Here is a 15,067-nt window from a genome sequence, read left to right on the forward strand (position 1 = left end):
CCAAAATTCCTATCCTACTCCTGCCCCTCGCTCGTTCGCCTTTACCTTCTCCCGTCTATCGCTAGCACTTTCTCGTTTGTTTTCCTTTCCGTCCACTTCACCTTCTCCATCCTTCTCCACACCAACGTCTCTCAAAAGCATCCAACCTAAGCCTATCATCCTGCTTCAATCAACATGTTTCCGCGTCCTACAAAACCACGCCCCATATCGAAGTTTTAAATGTACACACAGAACAAAAATTAATCATTCACTTGCGAATTAAAACGTAGATAGTCATTGATGACTGTAGGAACTTTGTTCCTACAGTCATCAATGACTATCTACGTTTTATTGAATACCTCGAAGAATTCATTCAATAACATAAGTGTAAGCACTTATGTTAAAGCCGACTGAATTCTTCGAAGTATTCAATTCTGCCACTCCGATGAGAGTTTCATTGAGAAAAGTTGGCATTAGTGAAATGTTAACAAGAAAACAAAACGCCAAACGCATTATCGCAATTACTTGTGGCTGTGCTTTTATGGACACACAATTTCGGCAGCCATCGGCATCGCCATCAGACCGTAGAGACCAAGTGGGTCAATTTTTTTTCCCTCGACCACCCCGAGGTGCGATGTGTCCAAGGCCGCCGTGCCTCGCGATGCGCACCGATGCACACACTCTGCGGGTCAAAATATGAGAGGATGTGGCGGGCAGCGTGTCCTTCGCCAGACGGAGTGATCGGCCTGAATTGGAGGCTGCGTCGTCGCAACCGAGCGAATCGCTTGGCACGTGGGCACATTTCACCACCGCCTCGCCGCCGCCCGCCCCATGGGCACATCCGACGGGCGGGAGAGAGATGGCTGGCACCGGCGGCAAACCCTCCCACGCCGGCCCTCCGCGCGCCGGCGCTGACGAGGGTGGGTTCGTTATTGCCGCCGCCGCTGCGAGCGAGAGGGCGCGGGTCGACCGGCGAGAGGAGAGCCATAAACAATCGGCCGTCTTGGATCATTTCCCTCACGCGTTTGAATGAGCGACCCCTTCCCCCAGCCCTTCTCCTCCCCACACGGGCCCGCAAACTGCACCAATGAGTCTTCCACCCCAGCAGACTCTCTCCTCGACCGTTCTAATTTCTTAATCAGCCGAGAAAAGACGCGTAAAACAATCGTTGCATCTTCTTCCAAGTGATTACCACCGACGCGCGAACATTTTCGCTACGGCTCGTCTTCAGATCATCCACAGGAACACAAGTTAACTGCTTTAAAAATCACAATTAGCATGGGTCATAAACGTACAAGCCAGGGGGATCCCTAGTAGTCCCTGACTCAACAAGGGTGACGAGTTTATTTAGTTCTGTGAAGGCACTCAATCTGGAATTCCCTAATACAAGGATAAGTGAATTTATACCATATGAATTTACCTATCCCTTGTATTCGTCAATACCTTGGTCCTTCCAAACTTGATTTTCCTTTACGAATCCATTACCTAACATGTTACCAAAGCGAGAAATTCGTCTTTGTATGAATTTAGTGTTTGTCTTATATATATATATATATATATATATAATATATATAATTTATATATATAATATATATAATTTATATATATAATATATATAATTTATATATATAATATATATAATTTATATATATAATGTGTGTTTTTTTATTTATATAAAGATGTTATCTCAAAAAAATGGTGGGATAAAGCTTTGATGGTGAAATTGTTACATGATAAATTTAAAAGGATGGATAGTGTGAGTGAGTGAATTAAGATGGGAAGAGAGGCGAAATAAAGGTGAGCGCTCGGTGAGAGATATTCTAGGAATAGGCAGATGGAGTAGGGAGTGGGTGCGGGTGGATTGAGTTGATATCCTGAAGTTGAAGAAAGAGAGCAGTTCAGGGCAATAAATAGTCGAGTATAGGGTGTTGTGGAGGAGTTTTAAATAAGCTTTAAGTCTCCGGTTTTGGGGACTAGAAATGGATAAAGAAGACAGAACAGGATTTAAGGACATATTGCGGAAATGTGGGTCTCGGTGTTTGACTATTTTGGCAAAGAAGTGAGAGATGCAATCGAGGGATTTAAGATTAGTTGGGGATGAGGTGGACCAAGTTGGGGAGCAATATGATACTATGGGGAGGACAATTGTTGAGAAGTATGAATGGAGTGCTATTGGTTCTTTAATTTCTGTGAAGTGGTACGGTAGGCCTAGTATGGGCATTGCTTTATTTTTTACAGTCTGTATCTGGTCAGATTAATTTAGTTTATGGTCAGTCAAAACGCCAAGGTCTTTCATGGTTTTTACTCTATTTAAGGGAGTTGAATTAATTGAGTTGTTGAACATCAGGGGTTTTTTTTCAGAGCAAGAGTCATGATGTTGCATTTTCCAGGGTTTAATATAGGAAAATTTAATGTAAGGCAAGTTGAAGGTGAATACAGTTAGCAGTGTTATTAATTTGCCTGTAAATCTTGCAATCATCAGCGTAGAGAAGGGTATGGACCTGGGAGTAGAGGAGTCGGGAAGGAAGATCATTAACGAATAAATTGAAAAGAAATGGCCCCAGAACACTGCACTGGGGAACCACAGACATGACAGGAGACCAAGAGGAAGAAGCATCCGAGAGTATCACACGCTGGGTTCTGTGGGTGAGAAAGCTAGAGAGAAGGCTTAGGAACATACATGAATGCCAAACTGTTGGCTGAGTTTATGATGGAAGAATTGATGATGCAGGGCATCGAAAGCCTTGGAGAAGTCAAGGTAGATGACATCAAGTTGACTTGATTTGGAGGGTTTGGAGGAAGGAGATTTGACTTGAGTTTCAGGGTCATAACCGTAGACCTACGACTAATCTCCAGTTATGAATGTTTTTAGAAAACTTGGGTCGTAGTTTGCGGCTTGGAAAAAGTCCCCTGCAACTGCAGTGCGAAATTCTCGACGTTGACGAGATAAAAAAAGAATTCGACGTGGTAGCTGATAACCATTTCGAAAAAAGGACGTTGCCGATTGTTTTGAAAAGTGGAAGAAACGCTGGGATAAGTGTGTGAGGTCCGAAGAGGAATACTTTGAATGGGACTAAGACCTCTTTGTTCCAAATAAGCTATTTCTCTCAAATATTACATGGCCGGATAGAACTCGTTTATTTGCACGCAACAATTTCGCCCAGAGGTATTCAGGTTTTTCGGAATTTAATTTACTGTAATATCTAGTTTTCCCATAATTAATGGTATTATCCCTGGACAAAAACATGGACCACCGACGTTATTTTGCTCCAATAAAACTAACCACACAGTTTCACCCAAGCTGTGTGATTTTTCAAGAACCAAATCTTCCTGAGGAACCAGAGGCAGCTCAGGGAACGGGGCTGGCCATCTGACCCGTATAGGGTTTAGTGTTAGGTGAGCTCTACCCATCACCTATTAAACTGACCATCGGGTGGGAGGGGGGGGAAATACTGACTGTGACTGTGGTGGAGAACCATCTTCCCCCTAGTGCATTGTTTCGCCCCATCTTAACCATCTTCGTCTTCTGATCTTCCACCTCAACTGATCGACACGTCTCGTCCAATCTCTTTCAGGGACAGCGCTCAGGGAGGCTGGACCTCGCATACTGTGATGCGGGAGCGGGGCCGTGAACCGTCCGGCGCCGGCTTCCCCGCAGACGGCAGGGCATCCTCCGCTTCCGTGAACGCAGCGCCGTCGCCGACACATCTCAGCGAGGGACACGGCGGCGGGAGGGTGAGGTTCGGCGGGGGAAGGCCCCTCGGCAGGTGAGACGCTCTCCCACACCCCAAAGCCACAAACACACACACACACACTCTCTCTCTCTCTCGTTTCGGAACGAGAGGAAGGCGGACATCTCTGGTGGGGCTGCAAAAAATCTCGGTAGCCCACGCGGCAAAAAATCTTGGAACATTAAGGGCCATATTTACATTACGTTGCAAAGTGGTCCTCATAGCCCCTGGGACATTTCCATCTGCTCGAGATCTGTGTCTATAATCACCTGCCATCTACCATTGCCGCATCGAGTCGAGTAGTTTTGTGAGTAACGCGATCGTTGCCTTAGAATAACGTGGATTGTACTGCCTCTCCAGGCAACGACGTAGTGTCTTCAATCGATGATTTATCGATGATAAATTTCACGAAGCATGTGTCGCGCACTGAAACTAATACCTCTGGCACTTCTGTTTCCCTTCGTATAGCTTTACCCCGCGGCAGAGCTTATTGTCTGAATCACGTCCCCTGACCAGAATCACTCAAGTCTCGGAATTAGTTAAAATTAACAATATTGTTACAATTATACATATGCATATGGATGGATCTTCAGGAGGGAAAAGGAATTAACGGCAGGGACGTAGAATAAGGAGTTACAAAATGTGGGTGTGGAGAAGGTAAACTGAGTAGAGAGGTAAACGAACGAGGACGCGCTAGACATGGTGGGGGAGGAAAGAAGATCATTGGGGGAATTCCAAAGGAGCCAAGAAAGATGGATTCATAGCTCTACGGTTGGGAATAGGATTTTGAAGACTGTGATAAAGGGGATGACGCTAGGCAAGGGAGGATGCATTGCTTTAAAATTGTACAGGATGTGTCCATCCAAAGCCAACATTAACCGGTGGATTACCAATAATCGGAATAATAATATGATCGGGCTAACATTGACTGTTCGAAGCTGATGTTAAAGTCCCACGAGCCGTTTTTCTATTCTCAAAAATATTAAAATGGGTTCCCGGGTTCCTAACTTGGCGACTTAAGATATTTAATGTTTGCATTGCTTTATTTCATCAATAAGTACGCCACACCTGTGCCTGAAAATATGCGCTCATGCTAGTACTTATTATCCCTTCTAGAGTACATACAATTGAAATGTAGCCGTAGATATAAATGTAAATTACCGGCGATTGAAGTCCTACACATAGGGCCCTGGTATCCTTGGCACCGAACCACAAAGGGCACCACAGATGGCGAAACTCCAGGTTTGCAAGCCAAAGAGTAAAAACGCTAACTCATTATCCTATACATGTACCACCCCGAAGGAACAAGACAAATGATGATGAATTAAAGCCATATAAGGATTTTCATTGGTAAAACTTTGTTCACCTAATATTGTGGTAATTTGTTATAATAAGCGACTTTCTTTATTTTAGTAGTTGATATCAAATTTACGGCGCTCGTCCAGTTAGTAATGCGTAATATTTCGGAAGCCCATGCCGACGAATAAGTGGATTCAGAATCTTTCGACAAAGTATTGGCATGCGTATTGTATACATACATAAATGTTGGCAAAGAAGAGCACATGAATTCACCAGCTATGCTATTACTTCGGTTTATACAGCTAGATGGCAGTTAATGTTCGACCCAACGTCTGCTGCGTTTCGTGCTAATTATATTCGATAAAGATGCACGGAAAGGGAAACGAAGGGCAAGAAGAATATTTACTTCATGCTATGCGATTACTCAAAGAGGTTTTAGAAGAAGAGAATTCTTATGGGCATAAACGGATTACGGATTTTCAGATAAAATACCACAAGAAAAATAAATGGAAAAAAGAATCTGGTTAAAACATTGTCAAGTGAAGTTGAAGTCATCCATTTTTATAATTTCTAGTGATACCATACTTTGATCCAAGGATCATCGAGACGAATAATATTTGTATTGGTTGAGATTCACAAAACTCACTCACATCCGAGCTCCTTATGATTACCATGCTCTTTAGGGTAATTTCACGTAGAAAAGGAGAAAGTACTGCTATTAATGCCTCATTAGGGAGCTACGTGTATAAATTGCGCGAAACATTGACTGTTAACTTCTCATTGCCTCAATGGATTTTCTCGGAAATAATCCAACATGCATACGTATTTAAAATTGACTGAAAGACACGTAAACCGGCCACATGGCGAAAACATATCCATTCACATGGATAGACATAAGGAAACGGGATAAGAAAACACACAAAAGAATACCGAATATATCTGAATGAGGCCTCATTTAATATATTCGATTTAAAAAATTACAAAATTTCGCTGTAACTTACTATGAACCTATTTAATTTAAAAGTTGTTTTCTGTTGGTGCTGGAGTGTAACTCGAAGTTTTAATTGAAATGGGTTAGGTGGTTTACCAACGTGAGTGTGTGTGTGTATGTATGAATGTATATATATATATATATATATATATATATATATATATATATATATATATATATCACTGGGTGATCTCTACCATCACCTACTAAACCGACCTTCGGGTTGATTACTGTGTTTATGGTTTATATATATACATTATATACACATATATATACATATTATATTTATACATATATACATATATATATATATGTATATATATATATACATATATATATAAACCATAAACACAGTAATCAACCCGAAGGTCGGTTTAGTAGGTGATGGTAGAGATCACCCAGTACTAAGCCCTATACGGGGTGTGAAATTCACACATCAGGGTATGGGGGCCAGTTCCTTTCCCTGTGCCGGTTATGGTTTCCCAGGAAGACCTGGTACCCGAAAAATCACTTTAGCTTGGGTGGAGCTGCAGGTGCCCAGAGTGGCTTGCCCGGGAATCGAACCCGGGACCCTCCGGTCAGCAGTCCAACGCTCTACCCACTGGACTACCGCGACCCTATATATATATATATATATATATATATATATATATATATATATATATATATATATATATATATATATATATATATATACACATACATACATACATACATACATACATACATACATATATATATATATATATACACATACATACATACATACATACATTCATACATATATATATATATATATATATATATACATAGATATATATATATAAATAAATATATATGTATATATCTGTATACGAGGCATATTCATAAAGTAATTGGCGCTTCCTAACACATTTTTACTCATGCAGCGCCATCTACTGATTCATTCAGATTATATAGCAGCATTTGTTTTGTGTCAGAAGTCGTTTGCTTGTCCGTGCATGCAAACAACAATGTCCGCGACAATTGTTCATCCCGCCAGCTGTAAAGTGCGTTGTTCTGTCATTCGATTCTTGTATGCCAAAGGATTGTCGGCTGCAAATGAAATTCATCGGGAGTTATGGATGTAGTTTATGGGCCTACAGTTGTAAGTGAAGGAAAGGATAGACAATAGTGCCGTGATTTTAAAAATGGACGAACAAATGTCCATGACGAAGAGCAAAGTGGCAGGCCCAGTATTCTGACCGATGAAATTGTTTGGCAAGAGGAACAAAAACTGCGATGTGATCGTCGTTTGTCGATTAATGGCCTGGCTGAACAATTTCCTCAACTTGGACGCACTACTGCCAACAATATGTTTACGGAATACCTAGGATACCACAAATTGTGTGCAAGGTGGGTACTGAAAATGCTCACCGACCACCACAAAGAGCAAAGGATGGCCAGTGGACGAGAGTTTTTCGGCCGTTACCAACAAGATGGAGACGACTTGTTTTCTCGCATTGTTACCGGGGACGAGACGTGGATAAACTACGTGAATCCAGAAACAAAACAGCAATCAATGCGGTGGCGACACTCATATTCACCAAAACCGAAAACGTTCAAGCAAACTCCGTACACTAGTCGAAAATTGATGGCTACCGTTTTTTGGGACATAAACGGTGTTCTTTTAGTGGATTTTATGGAACGTGGGAAAACAATTACAGCTGGTGTGAACTGCGAAACGCTCAACAAACTGAGAAGTGCGATCCAAAAAAAAACAACGCGGGAAACTGTCATCTGGCGTAATTCTCCTCCACGATAACGTGCGTCCTCACACTGCCGCCAAAAACAATAAGAAAATTCAAGAATTTCGTTGGGAACTCTTCGATCACCCACCGTACAGTCCTGACCTTGCACCTAGCGACTACTTCCTCTTCTTGCACTTGAAACAGTGGCTCGGTGGACTACGTTTCGAAACCGAAGAGGAAGTCAAAAACGCTGTTGTCAATTGTTTAAACTCTCAGGGGGCGAGCTTCTATTCAGGGGGGTTAAGGAAGCTGATGCAGAGGTACGAAAAATGATTAGAAGTGAACGGCGATTATGCAGAGAAGTGAAGTAGGTTTGTAGCTAACTAAAAGGGCCAATAAAATGTGTTCCATATGAGTATATCTTTTCCTGTGACCAAACGGCCCTTACTCTATGAACATGCCTCGTATATACACACACTCACGAATAAATTCAGTCGAATATATTAGATGAGACCTCATTTGGATAAATTCGGTAATCTTTCATGTGTTCTCATCCCATTTCCTTAAATCTGTATCCCTGTAAATGAATATTTACTCGCCATGTGGCGGATTTTCGCGTTTGAATTTATGTATATATGTATGTATATATATATATATATATATATATATATATATATATATATATATATATATATATATGTATGTATATATATATATATATGTGTGTGTGTGTGTGTGTGTTATTATTATATGGTAATCTACCGATTAAGATAGGTTTTTGATGGACACAACTACCAAATACATATTTTGTGACTCCTGACAAAACACAAAATCCAGCAGCCTACTTAACATCAGGTCCATCTTCATCTATATATAGTCAATTTAACATATATTTTGCATTATTTCCAACAAAATCCAATCCGAAGTTAATAGTCATCGCCTCACTTAATTTTCTGCATTTGCTCTAGTCGTTAAAATTACCCATTTTTGCAGAGATGTTTCATGAATACATATAACGACCGCTACATTACTCTACGGATTCTAACTCGTTCGGGAAAGCATCGCATATCTAACGTAAATTAGATGCTAGGATAATAGTATTTTGATATCAAGTACAAAGATGACACAGAGAACACACAGCGGGGGGCACTCTAGGCACGGAATCGAGTGCTTATTCGTCGCCACATCCAGTATTTCAATGAGTGCATAATTGAAGATCGTGAGTTACCTCTAGAAGGGAAAGCTATTATCCATCCTTGTTTATAAAGCAGGAAACCTCACTGTTTGTTGAGTAACTTACACAAAACCACTTTAAACCAGCAAGAAGATTTCCCGTTGGGACGAGATTAGTTGAGGCAGCAAAAAGTATGTTTGAAGAAGCCTTTGGAATTGATTTAGTGAGTTATCAGCACCTCGGCAACACGGGTGGAATGGGTGGATCCTCAAGAAGAAGAGTTTAAACAGTGACAGCATGTGAACGCCCACGTGTATCTTCGACAGGGAGCCTCAGAAGCAAAGTATCGGCGCGTTTGCTAAGTTAATGTACGTGAAGCCGGAACACCTTATTATACCAACTTGCAGGGAAAATAGAAATACTTCAAGTTTTTCTTCAATAAGAAATGAATCGTAGACAAAGCTTCCTAGTTGTGCACTCCCAAGAGTGTATACATAAATGCAATAATTTAGAGCGAACGGCAATCGCAGAACGCCTAAAAAATACGTTAAGATAGCAAAATTCCTCTGAAACTTCATGTCGTAAAATTAAACCCTAACTGTAAGTAGTACGCGAGCCGTTTAATAATTCCTTATAAAATATAAGATATGGCACTCGCAGTCGCGGAAAATGCTTGCGCTTAGTAAGTCTCAACTCTTGCAAGACTGCTTTCAAAGTTCCAGCTATATCTATCTGGTAGTTTCATTTTCATAGTCGATAACAGCAGCAAACCTTTGAAAATAGAAAAAAAATAGTTTTGTGGGGTGATTAAACGTATTGGGTCAAATTAAAATTTGAAAAAAATCCGAAAGGGATCAAAGCCGAGTTGGGCGATGTTCTTGGCTCATCTGCTCCTGTTTACAATTGGGTAAATGGGTTTAAACGTGGCCGTATAACCAAAAGTGATAAACATCGCTCGGGACATCAAGCGGAAGCGATTTCCTCCGAAATGATTGACAAAATCCACGATATAGCTTTGAGTGATCGACGGATCACATTTCACGAGATACTTAAGGACACGGGCATATCACAACGTACACAATTTTCAATTTAACGTGAAAGGTTTGAGTGTGAAAAAAATCTCGGCATGATTGGTCCCGCATTTGCTCTCAGTGGACAATGAACGCGGTCGATTGGGAGGTTGACTCGGTGCTTTTTCGTCCCAATCCTGACGAGTTTCTACATCGATACGTAACTGTGAACGGTTCATAGACACGTAAACTACTAGACCCCAGAGACAAAGGAACAGTCGAAACGGTGGGTTACGAATGGAGATCCGGTTTCGAGGAAAGTGAAGTCAGCCGACAAGATGATGATCATGGTTTTTGGCATGTAGAAATCTACATCGATTACTTGTAGAAAGGACAAATGAAGAATGCAATGCATCGTTATTGCCCCGCTTGAGCGAAGCAATTAAAAAAAAGTGCTCATTTGGCAAAGAAAAAAATTCTCTTCCATCAAGGCAATTCACAGGTGTACGCCTGCTCAGCTTCGATGGCGAAAATTGTGGAATTAAATTTCGAATTGTTACAAAAGACACCACATTCGCCAGAATTGCCCCCCTAATGACTTTTTTTCATTTCAGAATATTGTGAAATAGGAATCTTTTTATGAGAAAAATAGCTGAAAAGTTGTCATTCCTATTGCCAAAAAAACAGAAACGTTGCCATTTAGAAGGACCCATCTGGATATTTGACAAAACTCAGGCATGTTATGTCTGAGCTTCAGCCGTATACGCTGCCAAATGTCTTTAGGAATGAATTAGTACTCTCTTCAATCTTCTGGTTAAAATCCATAACAAGAAATTCTATCTAAAAATCCTGCGTATCGAAATGGTTAAGGAAATAAATTTAAATTGACGTGATTTTTATACATTATTTTAAAAAGCGAAATATATTTGTATTTTAAAACCATCTGTACAGGCATTATTTAAAATACCTTTCAAACGAACGCATTCAACTTTTTTCTTCATGCTACAAAATACAAAATTGACAATTTTCAAATCGAGGTGAAAAAGCGATGAGGAAATAAGTCCACGGTGCCTAATAAATTCCCCAGTAGTGGGAAATGACTCATTTTTACTATGGCACGATGCCAAAAGGTAATGCCTGAATAGTTTTTTTTACTCGGCTACACTGCAGTTACCGAGAGGATTTTGCGAACGTGAATTCGTGAACTCCAGAAATGGGTGCCCGGTACGTATTTTCTAACATTTGAGCTTCATCAACTTAAAATTATGAACGCTGCATCAGTTACAAACATTCGCAGAGCATAAGGGCTTTTCGTGCAGCAATAATGTAATGCCAGAGGACATGTGAAAGCCCCTATACATGATGAATTTACTTTACATCAGCTGCGTGTAGTGCACCGAAAATTTCATTCCGAAACTAAATATAAATTTCATTCCGAAACTATATATATAAACTATATTTACCATTTAAATCTACTGTCCTAATACCGAAAAATACTTGTAATTTACTTTGCCATACATGCGAGTTTGATCTCTTCCAACTATAATGAAATCTTGACGTTGCGACCCATTAAAACTGGCGTAGATGCTATTATTATTACTATTATTAACTATTTTCACGGTAATCGCGCAACTTAAGCTGTCAATGCAGATCAGAACGTCGGACTTTTTTTATAAAAAGGGAAATCTGGTCGGCAGACTCGAAGGTCGAGAGTTTGAATCCTACTTTATGCATGTTTGTGATACGTCATGATTTGCTCTTATTTGCATATCTTCAAATATTTTCCTTGCTGCCTTTACAACTTAATTTAATTACTACCAATATCGCAGCATTTAGATAAAAACCAAAAATACGTGAATCGCAATACATTCGCACCATGAGTTTTTTAAACTAATTTTATAAGCCAAAAAAAATAAACTTCTTTCCTTATTTCTTTCGCTGATACAGTTTCCAACAGATTAATATATTTTCGTATTATTTTGTCCACAAGAATCTCTCTAAATAGGAGAGTATTATAAAAGAATACATTCTAATTCGTTTGCAAACTATGAATTGAAACTTTCGGGAGTTTTTTTGATTTGAACAATCAAAGTTACAAGGCAGTGATACAAGACGCATAAAAATGTATTTTCATGTCTGAAAAAAAGTTGTAATAGAACGAAATAAGTGATTCTTTCGTTGGAATTGCTACCTGGTTCCTTCCTTTCGACAATTCAACTTTGATACATTAGCTGGTTCTCACTAATGATCGAGTAGAGGCAGCAGTAAAATAGCGGAGCTTTCCATGAATATCCACATTTCATCCTCCCCAATAGCCACTGCATCTCGCGCTTTCCTTCGAAAATATACGAGTATGGACATGAAATATCTGCACGAGATCTCCCCTCTTATATCTGCAGCTTACCATAAGTCAACATGCAGAACGTACGCGTGGAATACCACCTCTCTATGAATCGAATCGCGTTCAGTAATTGGTAGGAACGAATGGACACGCCTATCAATCCTCACTTGCCCTCCTCACATTTCCTTCCCTCAAGTGTGCTCCAAAAGTCAAACGACTTGTCCAGCGAGGGAAAAGTGTCGAGTTATCTCCTCTCGAGTTCTCGCACGTTTAGGTCTCCAGTGATTGAAGATGGATAACCGTGGCGAACCGATCCGATGTGACTCAATTACATCCTCCTCTTTCTGCGAGGTGCACTTACAGTGTGTCACGCATATGGCATATTAGGGGAGATTATAAGTCGCATTCAAAAGGATTGCGAACGCTAGATCTATCGCTTTCCAAAGACTGGATTAAGATTTTCTCTTTCTGTAAATTGATTCCACTTTATCAGAAACGATGTAAAAATTATATTTTGCTATTATAAGTTCCTATTTCTCCTCAGTCGTAAGGTTATTCATAACTCAAAACCTTTAGTTGGTTAGTTTTGGATTATTTTAAATTTTAATAGGGGAAATTGAATTCGAAGAAGGGTTATGTGCCACCTTAATATTACATGGCAGGTTACGTTCGCATGTAATAGGATTCTACCAGTTAAGGTAGCTTTTGGATGGACAGCCTCTACGACGGTGAAGCGATACATTTCCTTGCCTCTGCTAACATAACACAACCTGACATCCGACATTACAATAAGTCCTTCCCCTCTTCGATTCGGCATATCACCTTTCTCCCATTATTCCGTCAAGCGTGTCTCTCCTTCCTTGCCTAATTTTCTCTCCTTTATATCATTTTCTCTCATTTATATCATTCCTGATTGTTCGGGGAAAGAATGAGTATTTGTATCTATCTGTACTGGAGTCTATCTCCCTTATTTTATCTTTGTGGTCTGATCTATCTAAGTAGTGTGGGGCCATTATAATTCCTTCAGTGTCATAGTTAAACTCGTTTGTTCTAAATCTTTCTAAAAGTCTAAGTCTCGCTTGTTCTCTCCGTACTTCAAGTGGTTCCCAGCCTAATTCCCCTAAGAGACCTGTCACACTTGTGTTCTTATCACAACAATTTTCTATCTATATCATCATTTCCATCCATATCCTAACACACATTTCAACAGCCTCCAATCTACTCCTATCATTCTGCTTCAACGACCATGTTTCCGCGCCGTAAAAAAACCACGGTCCATATTAAAGATTTGACGTTTCGTTTCTCAGCAATCTTATTCAACTGCCATCAACTTCCTCCTCCTTGTGAGAGCTTCTTTTTCGCCTGACGCAAATCTTCTTCTTATGTCCCTACTATTTCGACAATTCATATAAAGTTAAGAAATAGAAGCATATATATATATATATATTTATATATATATATATAATATATATATATATTATATATATAATATATATATATGTATAATATATATATACACACACAGCCTATATATACCTGTATATATATATATATATATATATATATATATATATATATATATATATATATATATATATATATTCGAAATGGAATGCTCTTCGGCGACGAACAAATATATAAAAACACATATATACATTTTTAAAGCATAGAAACACAAATAAAGGACACTCACATTTGTAGTTTTGACGTTTCCACGGCACGACCGTCTGTCGGAACCTGCCAAATGGCGAAACACAAAAAACCTGCCATATGGCGAACAATATCCATTCTCATGGATATAGATGTCAGGAAAAGGGATAGGAACACATAAAAGACACACACAGGAGAGGTGGGGAAGGCGGAATCGAGCAGATCACAAGTGTAATTATATTTCTTTTACCGGGACATGAACCACCAGAAAAACTTGCCCGGGTTCGATTCCCGATGCACACACACACATATATATAGTCCAGGGGGAAAAGCGTTTGACTGCTAACCGGAGGGCAAGCCTCTCTGGGCACCTACAGCTCTACCCAAGCTATGTGATTTTTCAGATACCATATCTGCCGGGGAAACCATAACCGGCATACGGAAAGGCGCCTATTTACACGCCATCGCGCTTTGTACTGGATGAACTCTATCATCACCAACCAACCCGACCTTCGGGTTCATTACTGTGTTCATGGTTATATATATATATATATATATAACCATGGGAACCTGGGAATATATAATATATACCTGGTTATATATATATATATATATATATAACCTGGGAATATATATATATATATATATATATATATATATATATATATGTATATGTATATACTACCTTGATCAAAAATTTCCCGGAATTTATTCAGAAAATTAAAAATACAAGTTTATTCATCTAAATCTATATTGTCCCCTTCAAAGTAATCCCCATCGACTGCAACACACTTATGCCAGCGCTTGATCCAATCCTCGAAACATTTTTTATATTCGGTTTTCGGTATGTCCATCAGTGCTTCCTGCGATTTTTCCATTACTTCCTCTCGGCTGCTAAAACGCGTTCCCCGTAATGGTTTTTTAACTCGATTGAACAGAAAGAAGTCACAGGGAGCCAAATCAGGTGAATTCGGTGGCTGTTGGATGGTATTTGTTGCATTTTTCGTCAAAAAATTACGAATAATGATAGCACTGTGCGACGGTGCGTTATCATGGTGCAAAATCCACGAGTTTTCTGCCCACATTTCTGGTCTCTTTCGGCGAATTGCTTCACGAAAACGTCTCATAACGCCCAAATAATACTCTTTGTTTACTGTCTGGCCTTCTGGCAAAAATTCATGAT

This window comes from Hetaerina americana, unplaced genomic scaffold, assembly GCF_022747635.1.
Source record: "Hetaerina americana unplaced genomic scaffold, ioHetAmer1.1.p SCAF_68, whole genome shotgun sequence".
In the NCBI taxonomy this organism is placed as follows: domain Eukaryota; kingdom Metazoa; phylum Arthropoda; class Insecta; order Odonata; family Calopterygidae; genus Hetaerina; species Hetaerina americana.